The 14,989-nt window shown below is 39.4% G+C and overlaps 1 pseudogene; it reads right to left on the bottom strand.

The window, feature by feature from the left end:
* LOC139946239 (monocarboxylate transporter 12-like) overlaps positions 1–14,989 on the bottom strand; it is a 34,717-nt pseudogene that overhangs the window by 3,016 nt on the left and 16,712 nt on the right.

The raw sequence follows: 14,989 nt of genomic DNA, 5'->3' as shown, positions 1-14,989 counted from the left end.
TTATTCGTTAATTAATTAAGAATTTATATTTTCGGTTTAACAGTTACATACTGTAAGATCGAAGAAAAAAGAAAAGAAATGTATTTGTAAAGATCTTACTATTATGAGCCACGTAGAAGGTACTTGGCAGTTGGTAAATTAACTGAACCAAACTTAAGTTTACGTGATGGTTTAATAATGGATAACCTTAACCGGTTACTAACTCTTAAAGTTAACAATTGGTTAATAATGATTAAAGCAATTTGAAAGTATGGATACAACAATTTATAATTTTATATTAACTATTGTTTATTTTCTTCTTAGACTTAAAATAAAATGGGACTTCTAACCCCAGATGGCAAGTCTGAAAACACAAGCGTGTTTATTTTGTTGCGGAATAAGATTAGTAGTCCCATAAATCAGAGTTACATCTCCTCTTCCATTTCCTAGATACTACAAATTGCTCACTGGCATGAACCCGTGCAAAAATGGCCTGATGGTCACTGGGAGCGCAATCCACCCGCAGGTCACTAATTTCCTTTGTGATTTTATCTGCAGAGTATGCATCGTTTTTCGTGCGTGACCTCTGTGTGAATATTAATTAGTCAAAAGGGCTTCTGGAATTCGGTGATTTTTGGCCTTATCTGAAAAGTATTGACAGAAACAATGTACCAGTAAATTGAAACAAAGAGCATAGGCCTATCTGTCGTTATGTATTAAAAAAAATCGGTGCAACTCAAATTTTAAAAAGAGAAATTTGTACGTAAAAAATCGCTTCAAAAAAAAGAACACGGCAAGTTTTCCCGTTATGAATGTCAGCAACAGTCCTCAATTAGTATATATACTATTTGAATACTACTATTTTTTGAATATAAATTGAAGAACAGTTTAAAGAAAAAAGACTGGTCAATCGCATACTTGGTCAAATAATTGTTAATAATAAAACAGTATTTATATATATAGCGCAATATTTATTAAACTTTTCTCAAAGCGCTAAACAGCAAAATCATAAAGCATTAAGAAAACAAACTTGAAGTTTATGTCCCAACTTAAGCCCACTGACAAATTTATATGAATTTAGGACTGACGAGCTGTTCACCTAAATGAAGCCATTAACAATACCACAAACAAATAAAATGATCTGAAAAAAACGACTGTAAAACTAAGGGAATCAATGTGTGGTGAAGAGGTTTTCAACTAGTGGTTTAATAATCCCGACGAGGCCTGGTCGAGGTAAATTTTTAAGAACCAGTCCTCGGCGTTTAAACCACTAGTTGAAAACCGATTCAACACACTTTGATTCCCATTCATAAACACCTTTTTGGTTAAAAGGCGTAATAAAGTAAGAAACTCTGTAAACCTTATCCGTTTCCGAGTGCTTGAGCTCTGTATGTTTCCACCTCCATGGTATGTTCAGTATACGTGTTGAATGTACATGTACGATGTCCGTTCGGACGTGTGTGTTTTCCGGTTCCGTTCGTGCGCATGCACGTATAGTCTTGGTGCATATTATTCGCTGGTTTGCCTTTTATATACAGCGCAGCCAACTCACCGATAGCGCCTGCATCGCCCGTAACAAAAAACGTCTTGCATTAAGACTAGCGCGGACAACCGGTTATAAACACTGGTCGTTATCAACGGTTTAAACACCCCAACGTGACGCGCTCTCGACCAATAGGAATAGCGAAACTGTCTGAGTAGTTATTAAAAATTACAAACTTAAAGGACAAAATGATTTAAATACCTATAAATGCTGAAAACTGCACAGAAACTATAACAGTCTAGGAAAAGGATTTAATTACAGATAAAACAGATGGGTCTTCAGCAACTTCTTAAAAATATGTATTGACTTATTAGCACAAACTTTATGGACATTGGGAGCTCATTCCAAAGTTTGGGAGCAGTAGCTGATAATGCACTATCGCCATACGACGGTGATGTACCGTTCAAGGCGGTTGGGATTGCGGCTATCCACCCAAGCCAAGAAGACCTCGACAATGAGATACGTCTGTTCCGTCAACAGACACTTAAAGTTACTCCTTAAAAATTTGCTATACTCAGTGACGTTATAGGAACACGAACATCATTGTTTTCTTATTCTTTTCTGGATGGCTTCTTCTTCGCATAAATATTGGCAGCCGAGGGGACAACAAATTAAACCGAATCGACCCAAACATATGGAGGCATTTAGTGGTGAAAAACCACATCGAAGAATAACTAATGATAGTAATAATAATGGCTTCTTATATTATAGGTCTCAGGGCCGTCACGCTGTGACGCTCATGGGGAGTATACAGCCGGTGCTGCAAGTTACCGGGCTCCAAGCTATTCAGTTACACAGAACATGGGTGGAGAGAAGCTCATGGTTAAGTGTCTTGCTCAAGGCCACAATTATTGTCACAACCGGGATTCGAATCAGCACTCTGTTGAACAGAAACACCAGAGCTTGGGCTCGGCGCTTTTATACGCTCGGCCACGACACCCCACAAGCGATCCATCATCATCAGTACCATCATTACAATGTTGACGATTCCAAGCACGACGAAGGCCAAGTCGTAACTTTGTGTCTGGTCATAAAGCAACCCTGCAGCAAGATGAATTAATGCATAGAAAATTCAGTCCTTGGTTAAGCCACTTTGTTCTGAAGGAATTAGTATTCCAAAAGGCTGTGATATGTGACTATCGTTCAGCCTGATACACGTGTATTCGCATTCATTCCCTCTTTTCATACGTGACTTCTGAGATAATAGCAGCCCCTTTCGAAACCACGGCTTCGGCTTTGGGTTCAGCTTCAAGCTCCGTCCTCTTGTCTGAAACCCCGATCGCGGATACGCAAAGCACGCGCAAATTGTCAAAACAAGCTCGAGGCCAAGCTAGCCTTCGCCGAAGCTGTGGATTCGCCGAAGTCGTGGATTCGAAAAGGGACATAGTTTCAAAATATCAGTCAGAAACCAGAGATGTAGTTAGCTGGATATCATCTGCTTACTTCATGGAATCTCTACAGCATCGCAGCCACATAATAATTACCTTCACAATGTTAACAACTTACCTGCTGCAAAACTGCCGGTGCTTTCTCCAAGCCCGAATAGGCAAGAGGCAACAGTATAAAAATCTGCCAGAATACTTTCGTGATTTTGGGGGTTGAACAAAGAATTGACTAGAGTGGGTTTCGAACCAACGACCTCCGGATTAACGTGCCGGCGCTCTACCAACTGAGCTATCTAGCCCTATCTTGGCGGTGTCCCTATTTTGTCAATATCTTTGTTCGGGGGTGCCAGTCAGAAGCCATACAACCGTTAACTGCCGTGTATCCAGGGATCACACCCAAATTACGATACAACCTGGGAAGCGGCAGCTAGGGGAGCACCTTAAGGGGATGCGACTTTTTTTTCAGATATCAATATAAACCACAAGGAAAACTGACTGGGTAAATTTGTAAATGATTTTTGGGGTTGAACAAAGAATTGACTAGAGTGGGATTCGAACCAACGACCTCCGGCACTTTAATCCGGAGGTCGTTGGTTCGTATCCCACTCTAGTCAAGTCTTTGTTCAACCCCCAAAATCATTTACAAATTTACCCAGTCAGTTTCCCTTGTGGTTTATATAGAATACTTTCGTCGTACATTTCTTTCACCACTAACGTCATTAGAATGTTTAGAAGTCCAATGGCACCACCGCAGACACAAGCCAAAGACATCAGAACCTGCCGTATATAAACTGCTCACAAAAAGTAAGGAAACTTTTTTCAATCCAGTATATTTGTTATTATTTAATACTCTCTTTGCATATAGTATTTACCACCTGATAAATATACACAGACACAAGGATTTGTTGTTGTAGTGAACTCTGCCACGAGTTAATTTATTCCGTACTCTGAATTCGGTGGTAAAACGCCAATTCATAATAATATAAGAGATTTCCCTTTATTTAATTCCATCCAGTGATATCCACACTCATAAAGAAGTATACCAGTTCCCATTATAATACACTTTGCGACCAATTCGCAAAGGGTCCCAATCCCTCACTTTGCGAACGGTAAATTTCCAATCCGCAAAGGTTCCCACTTCTCGGCGATTTGCCAAAGAAGGTACCAGACTAATTACAATTATTATAATTATAAATGCACTCATTGACTGGAGAAAACTCCGGGTCAATGAGGTTCCCACTTCCAGCGAGTTGCCAAGAAGGTACCAAATTAATCTACTTCTTTATATACAATCACATCATTTTATTACCACCATATTTATCCATATCAATTCACATAAATTAATTTACCACTTCCTCACAGGCTACAATGCCTATTAGCTTCTTGTTTATTGGAACAACGTAAACTTACCGCTTTAAGTGTAAGTTGTAAGATTATCAGTCATATCAATCTGTACCACGTATTCCGTAATACCCTGACCCTTCCATTAACCCCAGGGAGGGAGGGAGGGAATTTTGCGAAACTATACAATCTATCTTAACTCCTCGGTGGCAGAATATTCAATGACGGTTCCCAGAAAGACAATCACCCTTTCCCCAAATGCATTGCTTTGGTTGGTTGAAAAGAACAATGGAACCACGTCTGAATGCGCCCTGACAATCCCAATCGCTTATAGCCCCGACTGTGCAACCTGACTATAATTATGCATATTTCCTGGTGTTAAATCGGTTTACTGCGTTACGCATTAAACCCTATTACCACCTGATAAATATACACAGACACAAGGATTTGTTGTTGTAGTGAACTCTGCCAAGAGTTAATTTATTCCGTACTCTGAATTCGGTGGTAAAACGCCAATTCATAATAATATAAGGGATTTCCCTTTATTTAATTCCATCCAGTGATATCCACACTCATAAAGAAGTATACCAGTTCCCATTATAATACACTTTGCGACCAATTCGCAAAGGGTCCCAATCCCTCACTTTGCGAACGGTAAATTTCCAATCCGCAAAGGTTCCCACTTCTCGGCGATTTGCCAAAGAAGGTACCAGACTAATTACAATTATTATAATTATAAATGCACTCATTGACTGGAGAAAACTCCGGGTCAATGAGGTTCCTACTTCCAGCGAGTTGCCAAGAAGGTACCAAATTAATCTACTTCTTTATATACAATCACATCATTTTATTACCACCATATTTATCCATATCAATTCACATAAATTAATTTACCACTTCAATTCACATAAATTAATTTACCACTTCCTCACAGGCTACAATGCCTATTAGCTTCTTGTTTATAGGAACAAACTAAACTTACCGCCAAAGCAAATTTTGATATAAAAATTTGCCCAAACACCCCCCCCCCTTTTTTTTTTTTTTTTTTTTTTTTTAATTATTATTTTTTTTTTTTTACAAAACTTTCTCCGAGTGTCAACCCGTCTGATAAATTTTGATGGAACCAAATGAATCATGTCTTGCCAGTACGCACCTTCCGGGAAGGGTTAATGAGATGGGGGTGTTTTATAACAGGTGCGTTTTGCATCTCCCGAAGTATCTTCTTTGCATACATATTTAAATCCCAAGTGCAGCGTTTTTCTGCCCTCCTTTAACTTTACCTTGATACTTCACCCTTAACAAATTTCTGACCAAATTAACCGTGTGTTGGGTAGGATTTTCCTAATTACCTTTAGGCTCTCTTTACCCTATGTCTACTCTGTCCCAATCTTTCCTTCAAGATATCTTTGGTCCCTAGATATAACACTATTGTCGTCGGGACCTCGCCTTTTGCCAGGTATCTCCTGAGCCTAGTACCAGCCGTCCAGGCGTGCCCCAGACACGTCTTTCCATGTCACTTGTACCACCACTGTGTCGCTGCTGTGGCGAATGATACTGTCCCGGTATCCACGTTCTTGCTTCGGATTGATGAACATCTTTAGGCTCCCTGTTACCCTATGTCTTATCTGTCCCGAATTTTCCTTCACGATATCTTTGGTCCTTATATGTAACACTATTGTCGTCGGGACCTCGCCTTTTGCCAGGAGTCTCCTGAGCCTAGTCCCAGCCGTCCAGGCGTGCCCCAGACACGCCTTTCCATGTCACTGTACCTCCACCGTGCCGCTGCTGTGGCGAATGATACTGTCCCGGTACCCACGTTCTTGCATCGGATTGATGAACATCTTTAGGCTCCCTTTTACCCTATGTGTTATCTGTCCCGAATTTTCCTTCAAGATATCTTTGGTCCTTAGATGTAACACTATTGTCGTCGGGACCTCGCCTTTTGCCGTATCTCCTGAGCCTAGTCCCAGCCGTCCAGGCGTGCCCCAGACACGCCTTTCCATGTCACTGTACCACCACTGTGCCGCTGCTGTGGCGAATGATACTGTCCCCGATAAACATCTGTATAAAAGCAAATTCAAAGAAAAACAGCCTGGGTAATCTGTTCTGACCAATATTTTATCTTGTCAAAGTCTTGTATGTAGTTGAAAATGTTGTACACAAATTGTTAACAACCAACTCAACATTCACCAATCTTGTAACTGATTATTTATCTTAAACGGCAATATGCTAATTAAAGAAGCGGTTGTCAACACTGCTTATTTATGACCTTGCTACAAGCTACCCCTTTTAGACAATTGAAAACATTAAGTCTGGCCTAATGTAGGATTCAAGTGCTCCAGACTTCCATCTCCCCATACTTTTGATTTGTTCCTCCCGAACCCCGAACATATCCTGCAACTATGAACTGAAAAGGGTGTGGGGTTTACCTGAAGGCCTTAATCCCTACTTTAAGATGTGATTAACTTGTCTGGCTGACATAGGGTCCCCCTCAATGTACAAACGGTGAAGTATTGGCATTCCTGTCAATAGAAATGATTGAACTTTACCCACTTGATCCGTTTTTGAATATCTTAGAACTACTTGCAAATTCCCTTCCTGATTAAAGGAAATATCACCAATACGCAACGCCCGGGAATTTGCCATCGTGAGTTGTAAACTCACTCACCCTCAGAATAACCGAAAAGGGCAACCAAGAATGCTGCTTTTAACAGCAGAGCTTCATATGCTGATTATACTTTAAACATTAACTATGTTACTTTAATAAAGGTCATATAGGTCAAATATGGTATGTCTGCAAGCTATGCTGCAACCGGATGAAGATGTCTGCAAGCTATGCTGCAATCGGAGCAACTGATTCCTTTTTAATTATTCATCTTCTCTTTTCATCTTCACACTCTTCTACGTTTGCATCGAACATTTTTGTCTTCACTGTAAAAATTACACCCTGTAATTGAACCTATTTTTAATCATGCATCTTGTCATTTCATGTGTATGCTCTGTTACATTTTAATCCAACATTATAATGGGTTACTTTTTGTAACCACTTTACGAATTGTTATCTTCACTGCCAATAATTACACCCTGTAACTTGAATAACCGGATCACTCGATCATTTTTAATCATGCGTCTTCTCATCTCATGTACATACTCTGTACGTTTAGTCCCACATTATAATGTTTGTTACTTTTTGTAATGACCGAATTTTCGTCTTCACTGACAATAATTACACCCTGTAACTTGAATAACCGGATCAACTGATAATTTTTAATCATGCGCCTTTGTTGTTCAAATACGTAAGCTTTACGGTTTAGCCCGCCTCCATTGTTCGTTACATTTTGTACCGACATTTTTACGACACAACGTGTCATTGCCATGGAACATCAGTGCTGTGTTGACCGCCAGATACGAAAAACCAACCGATATTGGAAACGTACACCTGATCTATGCAAATCAACGCTTTCAGGTTCAAGCTAGTACTGACCTCCCTGCTAATCTATATAACGACTAAAAAAAGACTAAATTAACAAAGCTTTAATGTGTATATTGATAGCATAGCCAGATAAGCCTTACCCTGGGTGCCGCACCCAGTCCTATTCAATGTTCCCGCCAAACCATTCAACCGTGTAACTCTTTATACTTAACAAGTATAAAGCAGATTTATTCTAATTCGCCTCAGGACCCAACCAAATAATTCAATATTTTGCAGACTGGCGGTAAAAACTAACCAGACTGCTCAGCACTGGAAATGTAATGGAACATCTTGAATCTTGCCGAGGGTCCAAGCGGCTACAATCCTCTGGCATCTTAGAAACAATGAAACTACCCGTGGGATCCTCCCATTTGTGCAATTTGTGAACATATGAAATATAACTGCAAGCATAGAGAATCACACTGGATTCACCAACTCAAGACAGTCAAGCCCTTTGGACTAAACATAAACACTGGTGTTAAATAAATTCCCGTTACCCCCACTTCACTTCTGCTTGAGAACTATAATGTTGTTTATATTCTGTAACTCAAGTATAAATTAGTTTTTTAAAGTTGTTCCTATATATTTGTTACTATAACTATCTCATGTAAGTAACCCCCCCCCCTTTTTTCCACAGGTCCCTCATACCTATTTTTAATACCATCGTACTTTTGATCTTGCTTTTCTCCAATAATTGACCATTGTTAATTGCATCATGATGCAACTTGTTCTCTAATTCTACCCTTTCATGTTTCCCTGCATTGTTAACGAACGATGCATTTACCACTTTTATGGTCCAGTAATCCATCCTTTCATATGAAACCTCCTTTGTCCTCGCCACTCTACTCGTACTGGTTCATAGCCACCAATTGTTTCTGAAATAGAAACTTTGATTGGCTGTTATTTTCCCGCTTCTTTCTTTCCCGGTTCTTTCTTCCTTTAATCCATTTCCCCTCTCTTTTTCTATGAATGGATATGTATTTGTTTGTACTTGTTTTATGCCTCTGAACTAGGTCCGGTTTGGATCGAAAGCTAAGGCCATCTATACCACCCTATTCATTAAACATATGAACTACCAGATACGTATGTACAAATGGAAGAAGATGCAAAGGTCTTTAATTTTAATATTATGCAATAGGCTACCCCTTGATTTATGGAAGCTGGCCATTTAGTGCCTAATAATGATCAATCATTCCGAAAGGTCATAATGAAACTTGGTATTGCCCTTCTATTCTTTATGTACACTTTGTTCTAGAGCTTGATTAACACATGGTGCTGTGACGTGCAATGCCCATAATTCATCGTCAATTATGCCCATGATCTAACTGGTGTTAATTGCTGCCTCATTCTAAAAGTGCGCCATCCCCCCTTATTGGACGAGCTGCTGCTCTCTGTGCGTACGATCTGACACTATTTCAATCATTCTATGTGTTCTATGGAGATGAGCTCGCAAATACACTGCTACATAAGTCAAAAAATGCAGAGGTCCATGTAATGTATAGAAGTAATTGGACGCCTGTGTTTATTATCTTTCCATATTATAAAATCCCCCTCGTTTACAGCCAGCAAGAAATATTGTGTCTTGACCGCTATTTGTACTAATATAGGGTCACTCTGCTTTATAAGATCACAGCGAAATCCACAAACTCGCTATGAATAATCTTAAAAATTTTAAGGTTAGCGGTAGGCTATTTGTACTACTATAGGGTCACTCTTCTTTGTAAGATCACAGCAAAATCCACAAACTCGCTATGAATAATCTTAAAAATTTTAAGGTTAGCGGTAGGCCCTCGCCCAATTCGCTACAAACAGATATCAATGGATTAAAGGGAGTTGATGGTTAATTCATATGCTGCATGTTATCCGCCATCGGTATGCTTCAAGAGCCTGCTGTGCAATCAATGGACCTCCACATGCAACTGCTCCCTACTGTACTTATTTTGCACCCTGCATTTGAAAGTTGGGCACCACCCAGTTCTATTGAAGATGATGTCCCTCCTAACCTAATACATGCCCCATCCCTGTTATGTATGGAATACCCTGAATATTGACTAGAGTTTGCCAAGTTGTACACTAAACTACTAGGCTTACTTATTCCTGATTGGCCTGACTGACACAAGCTCTGACTAACTTTCATATTAAACGGCAAGCTGCCAGAAAAATTATGATTGTCCGCCCTTTCTTGTCCTTGTGTACCTGTACTCATGCTTTGAGAATGTTGGTCCGTTATACCCCGAGTTACGTGTAAAGGCCATGAAATATCCTGATTATTAATCTGTGGGATGTTCGCAATTATTGGCCCTTTATACATACTAGATGTTTGAAACCTTTCCGTATTCACGGTACTCGTGTTACCTACTAGCGTTACTGTTGGGGCTGTACTTGCCCCAGCATTAGGTCTGAAAATGTAGCGACTCACCCGATTGGCCCGGCTAGTAAGCCATCGGCTTCACCACTCTCTGTAGCCGCCCATCTTCGCCCTCCTCATCAGGTATCAATTGGATTTCTTCGATGCGGTTCCCACTTCCAGCGAGTTGCCAAGAAGGTACCGAATTTTGCGAAACTATACAATCTATCTTAACTCCTCGGTGGCAGAATATTCAATGACGGTTCCCAGAAAGACAAGCACCCTTTCCCCAAATGCATTGCTTTGGTTGGTTGAAAAGAACAATGGAACCACGTCTGAATGCGCCCTGACAATCCCAATCGCTTATAGCCCCGACTGTGCAACCTGACTATAATTATGCATATTTCCTGGTGTTAAATCGGTTTACTGCGTTACGCATTAAACCCTAATATCAATGCAAAGCTGATCTGTTCCTCTTTAAAATGATACCACGTTTGCAATGATTACATGTTGCTGGACTTGGCTACACGAATAACAATGAGGCAAAGTCACAAATCAAATGTGCCAAAATTACCGTTGTCTGTGAATGGTCAATAGGTAATGCTCAATAATCGAACCGATCAAGCTTTTCAGAACCATTAATGGTTTACAAAATGATTTGCACCAGTGAGCTCATCGGACACAATTAACCCTCATTTCATGAAAAACACCTTGTTTGATGGGTATTTGCAAGGCGATATTCTACAGCCGAATGCAGTCCCATACTTGCAGACTCTTGGACCAAATGCCATCTTTCAAGATGACAACGTTCGCCCCCATCGAGCCCGACTGGTGACTGACTACCTGAAAAATGTTGGGGTGCACCGGATGGATTGGCCTGCTAACAGTCCAGACCTGAATCCCATGGAACATCTGTGGGACCAGCTTGGCCTCGCTGTCCGCGCCAGAACCACCAACACATCAACTGTGGCTGACCTAACCAGGTTCATTAACAAAGAATGGAACGCCATCCCTCATCATCGGTGCATCACACGACTTGTGTGCAGCATGAGAAGAAGGTGCCAGGCTGTCATCAACGCCTTCGAATCATCCACTTGTTACTGAACTTTTTGTATCAATAAAGTGTATAAAGATCAGTAAGTTGTCTTGCTCTATACCAAACTTCTTGTCTCAATAAAGTGGATTAAGATCAGTAAGTTGTCTTGCTTGTTTGAATTACAGTGTCAATTTGATTGTTCACACAGTAACACAAAATTGCTAATTTTGGCACATTTTATTTGTGACTTTGTCTCATTCTCATTAACGTGGTCAAGTCCAGCAACATGTAACCATTGCAACTGTGGCATCATTTTAAAGAGGAACAGTTCAGCTTTGCATTGATATATACCATATACAAAGATAGTATTAAATAATAACAAATATACTGGATTGAAAAAAGTTTCCTTACTTTTTGTGAGCAGTTTATATATACAGTTTTGTAATATTTAACCGCAGTTTTTAAATAACATAAAAGGTGCATACAAGCAGATACTGTGAGTTAATAGCAATTCAGAGCGAGGGAAGATTTGACGAAGATCCGATGTGATAAAGTGTGAAGTTTGTTTGTAAGGTGGTCGGGCAACAGCCCGAACAACTCTTTGTTAGGTGTTTGGGCAACAGCCCGAACAACTCTTTGTTATTGTTCGGTTTTTTTTTTTTTTTTTTTAGGTGTTTGTGCAACAGCGCGAACAACTCATTGTTTTTGTTCGTTTATTTTTTTTTTTTTGGGGGGGGGTGTTCGGGCAAGAGCCCGAACAACTCTTTGATTTTGTTCGGTTTTTTAGGTGTTCGGGCAACAGCCCAAACAACTCTTTAAATTTGTTCGTTTTTTTTTTTAGGTGTTCGGGTAACAGCCCGGACAACTCTTTGTTATTGTTCGGTTTTTTCTTTTTTAGGTGTTCGGGCAACAGCCCGAACAACTCTTTGATTGTGTTCGGTTTTTCTTTTTTTTTTAGGTGTTCGGGCAACAGCCCGAACAACTCTTTGATTTTGTTCGGTTTTTTTTTTTAGGTGTTCGGGCAACAGCCCAAACAACTCTTTGATTTTGTTCGGGTTTTTTTTTTTTTTTTTTAGGTGTTCGGGCAACAACTCTTTGATTTTGTTCGGTTTTTTTTTTTTTTTTTTTTAGGTGTTCGGGCAACAGCCCGAACAACTCTTTGATAAGGTGTTCGGGCAACAGCCCGAACAACTCTTTGATTTTGTTCGTTTTTCTTTTTTTAGGTGTTCGGGCAACAGCCCGAACAACTCTTTGATTTTGTTCTTTCTTTTTTTTAGGTGTTCGGGCAACAGCCCGAACAACTCATTGATTTTGTTCGGTTTTTTTTTTTTTTAGGTGTTCGGGCAACAGCCCGAACAACTCTTTGATTTTGTTCTTTTTTTTTTTTTAGGTGTTCGGGCAACAGCCCGAACAACTCATTGATTTTGTTCGGTTTTTTTTTTTTTAGGTGTTCGGGCAACAGCCCGAACAACTCTTTGATTTTGTTCGGTTTTTTTTTTTTAGGAGTTCGGGCAACAGCCCGAACAACTCTTTGATTTTGTTCGTTTTTTTTTTTTTTTTTTTTTTTTTTTTAGGTGTTCGGGCAACAGCCCGAACAACTCTTTGTTATTGTTCGTTTTTTTCTTTTTTAGGTGTTCGGGCAACAGCCCGAACAACTCTTTGATTTTGTTCGTTTTTTTTTTTTTTTTTTAGGTGTTCGGGCAACAACTCTTTGATTTTGTTCGTTTTTTTTTTTTTTTTAAGGTGTTCGGGCAACAACTCTTTGATTAGGTGTTCGGGCAACAGCCCGAACAACTCTTTGATTTTGTTCGTTTTTCTTTTTTTTAGGTGTTCGGGCAACAGCCCCAACAACTCATTGATTTTGTTCGGTTTTTTTTTTGGGGGTGTTCGGGCAACAGCCCGAACAACTCTTTGTTATTGTTCGGTTTTTTCTTTTTTAGGTGTTCGGGCAACAGCCCAAACAACTCTTTGATTTTGTTCGGTTTTTTTTTTTTTTTTAGGTGTTCGGGCAACAACCCGAACAACTCTTTGATTTTGTTCGGTTTTTTTTTTTAGGTGTTCGGGCAACAGCCCAAACAACTCTTTGATTTTGTTCGTTTTTTTTTTTTTTTTTTTTGTTCGTTTTTCTTTTTTTTAGGTGTTCGGGCAACAGCCCAAACAACTCTTTGATTTTGTTCGGGTTTTTTTTTTTTTTTTTTAGGTGTTCGGGCAACAACTCTTTGATTTTGTTCGGTTTTTTTTTTTTTTTTTTTTTAGGTGTTCGGGCAACAGCCCGAACAACTCTTTGATAAGGTGTTCGGGTTTTTTTTTTTTTTTTTTTAGGTGTTCGGGCAACAACTCTTTGATTTTGTTCGTTTTTTTTTTTTTTTTTAAGGTGTTCGGGCAACAACTCTTTGATTAGGTGTTCGGGCAACAGCCCGAACAACTCTTTGATTTTGTTCGTTTTTCTTTTTTTTAGGTGTTCGGGCAACAGCCCCAACAACTCATTGATTTTGTTCGGTTTTTTTTTTTGGGGTGTTCGGGCAACAGCCCGAACAACTCTTTGTTATTGTTCGGTTTTTTCTTTTTTAGGTGTTCGGGCAACAGCCCGAACAACTCTTTGATTTTGTTCGTTTTTTTTTTTTTTTTTTTAGGTGTTCGGGCAACAACTCTTTGATTTTGTTCGGTTTTTTTTTTTTTTTAAGGTGTTCGGGCAACAACTCTTTGATTAGGTGTTCGGGCAACAGCCCGAACAACTCTTTGATTTTGTTCGTTTTTCCTTTTTTTAGGTGTTCGGGCAACAGCCCCAACAACTCATTGATTTTGTTCGTTTTTTTTGTTTTAGGTGTTCGGGCAACAGCCCGAACAACTCTTTGATTTTGTTCGGTTTTTTTTTTTTTTAGGTGTTCGGGCAACAGCCTAAAAAAAAAAAAAAAAAAAAAAAAAAAAAAACGAACAAAATCAAAGAGTTGTTGGGGCTGTTGCCCGAACACCTAAAAAAAAAAAAAACCGAACAAAATCAATGAGTTGTTCGGGCTATTGCCCGAACACCTTAAAAAAAAAAAAAAAAACGAACAAAATCAAAGAGTTGTTCGGGCTGTTGCCCGAACACCTAAAAAAGAAAAAACCGAACAAAATCAATGAGTTGTTCGGGCTATTGCCCGAACACCTAAAAAAAAAACGAACAAAATCAAAGAGTTGTTCGGGCAATAGCCCGAACAACTCATTGATTTTGTTCAGTTTTTTTTTTTTTTTTTTTTGTTTTTTTTTTAGGTGTACGGGCAACAGCCCAAACAACTCTTTGATTAGGTGTTCGGGCAACAGCCCGAACAACTCTTTGATTTTGTTCGTTTTTTTTTATTTTTTTTAAAATTTTTTTTAGGTGTTCGGGCAACAGCCAACCAATGCTGGGGTCGCCCAGGGTACTAAACTAGGGCCGGTGGCTTTTTTAGCAATGATAAATGACTTTGTTTCTGGCACTCCTGAGGTTTCCCACTACAAATACGTAGATGATGTGTCGTTGGCTCAAACATATCGTAATAATGACCAAACAAGTCTAATGCAACAGCAGCTCGACTGTTTGCATTCCTGGTCATTAAAAAATCACATGCGACTCAACCCCAAAAAATGTCAAGTCATGATTTCTTGCTTCCAAAGACACCAACCTGCTAAGCCCATTTTTCAAATTGGTAATAACGTCATCAATCAAACGAACTGTGTTAAGCTTCTGGGCATTCATATACAAGAAAACCTTAAATGGGATACTCAGGTTGATTACATGTGTAAAGCCTTCAACAAAAAACTTTACTTCTTACGTCAACTTAAACGATGTAACATTCCTGTTAATGACTTGAGAACAGTGTATTTGCAATGTGTTCGACCAACTCTTGAATACGCCTCACCTGCC

The sequence above is a fragment of the Asterias amurensis genome, chromosome 13 (genome assembly GCF_032118995.1).
Source record: "Asterias amurensis chromosome 13, ASM3211899v1".
Lineage (NCBI taxonomy): Eukaryota > Metazoa > Echinodermata > Asteroidea > Forcipulatida > Asteriidae > Asterias > Asterias amurensis.
Note: the sequence above shows the minus strand (reverse complement) of the source record. Positions and strands in the feature narration are given on the sequence as shown.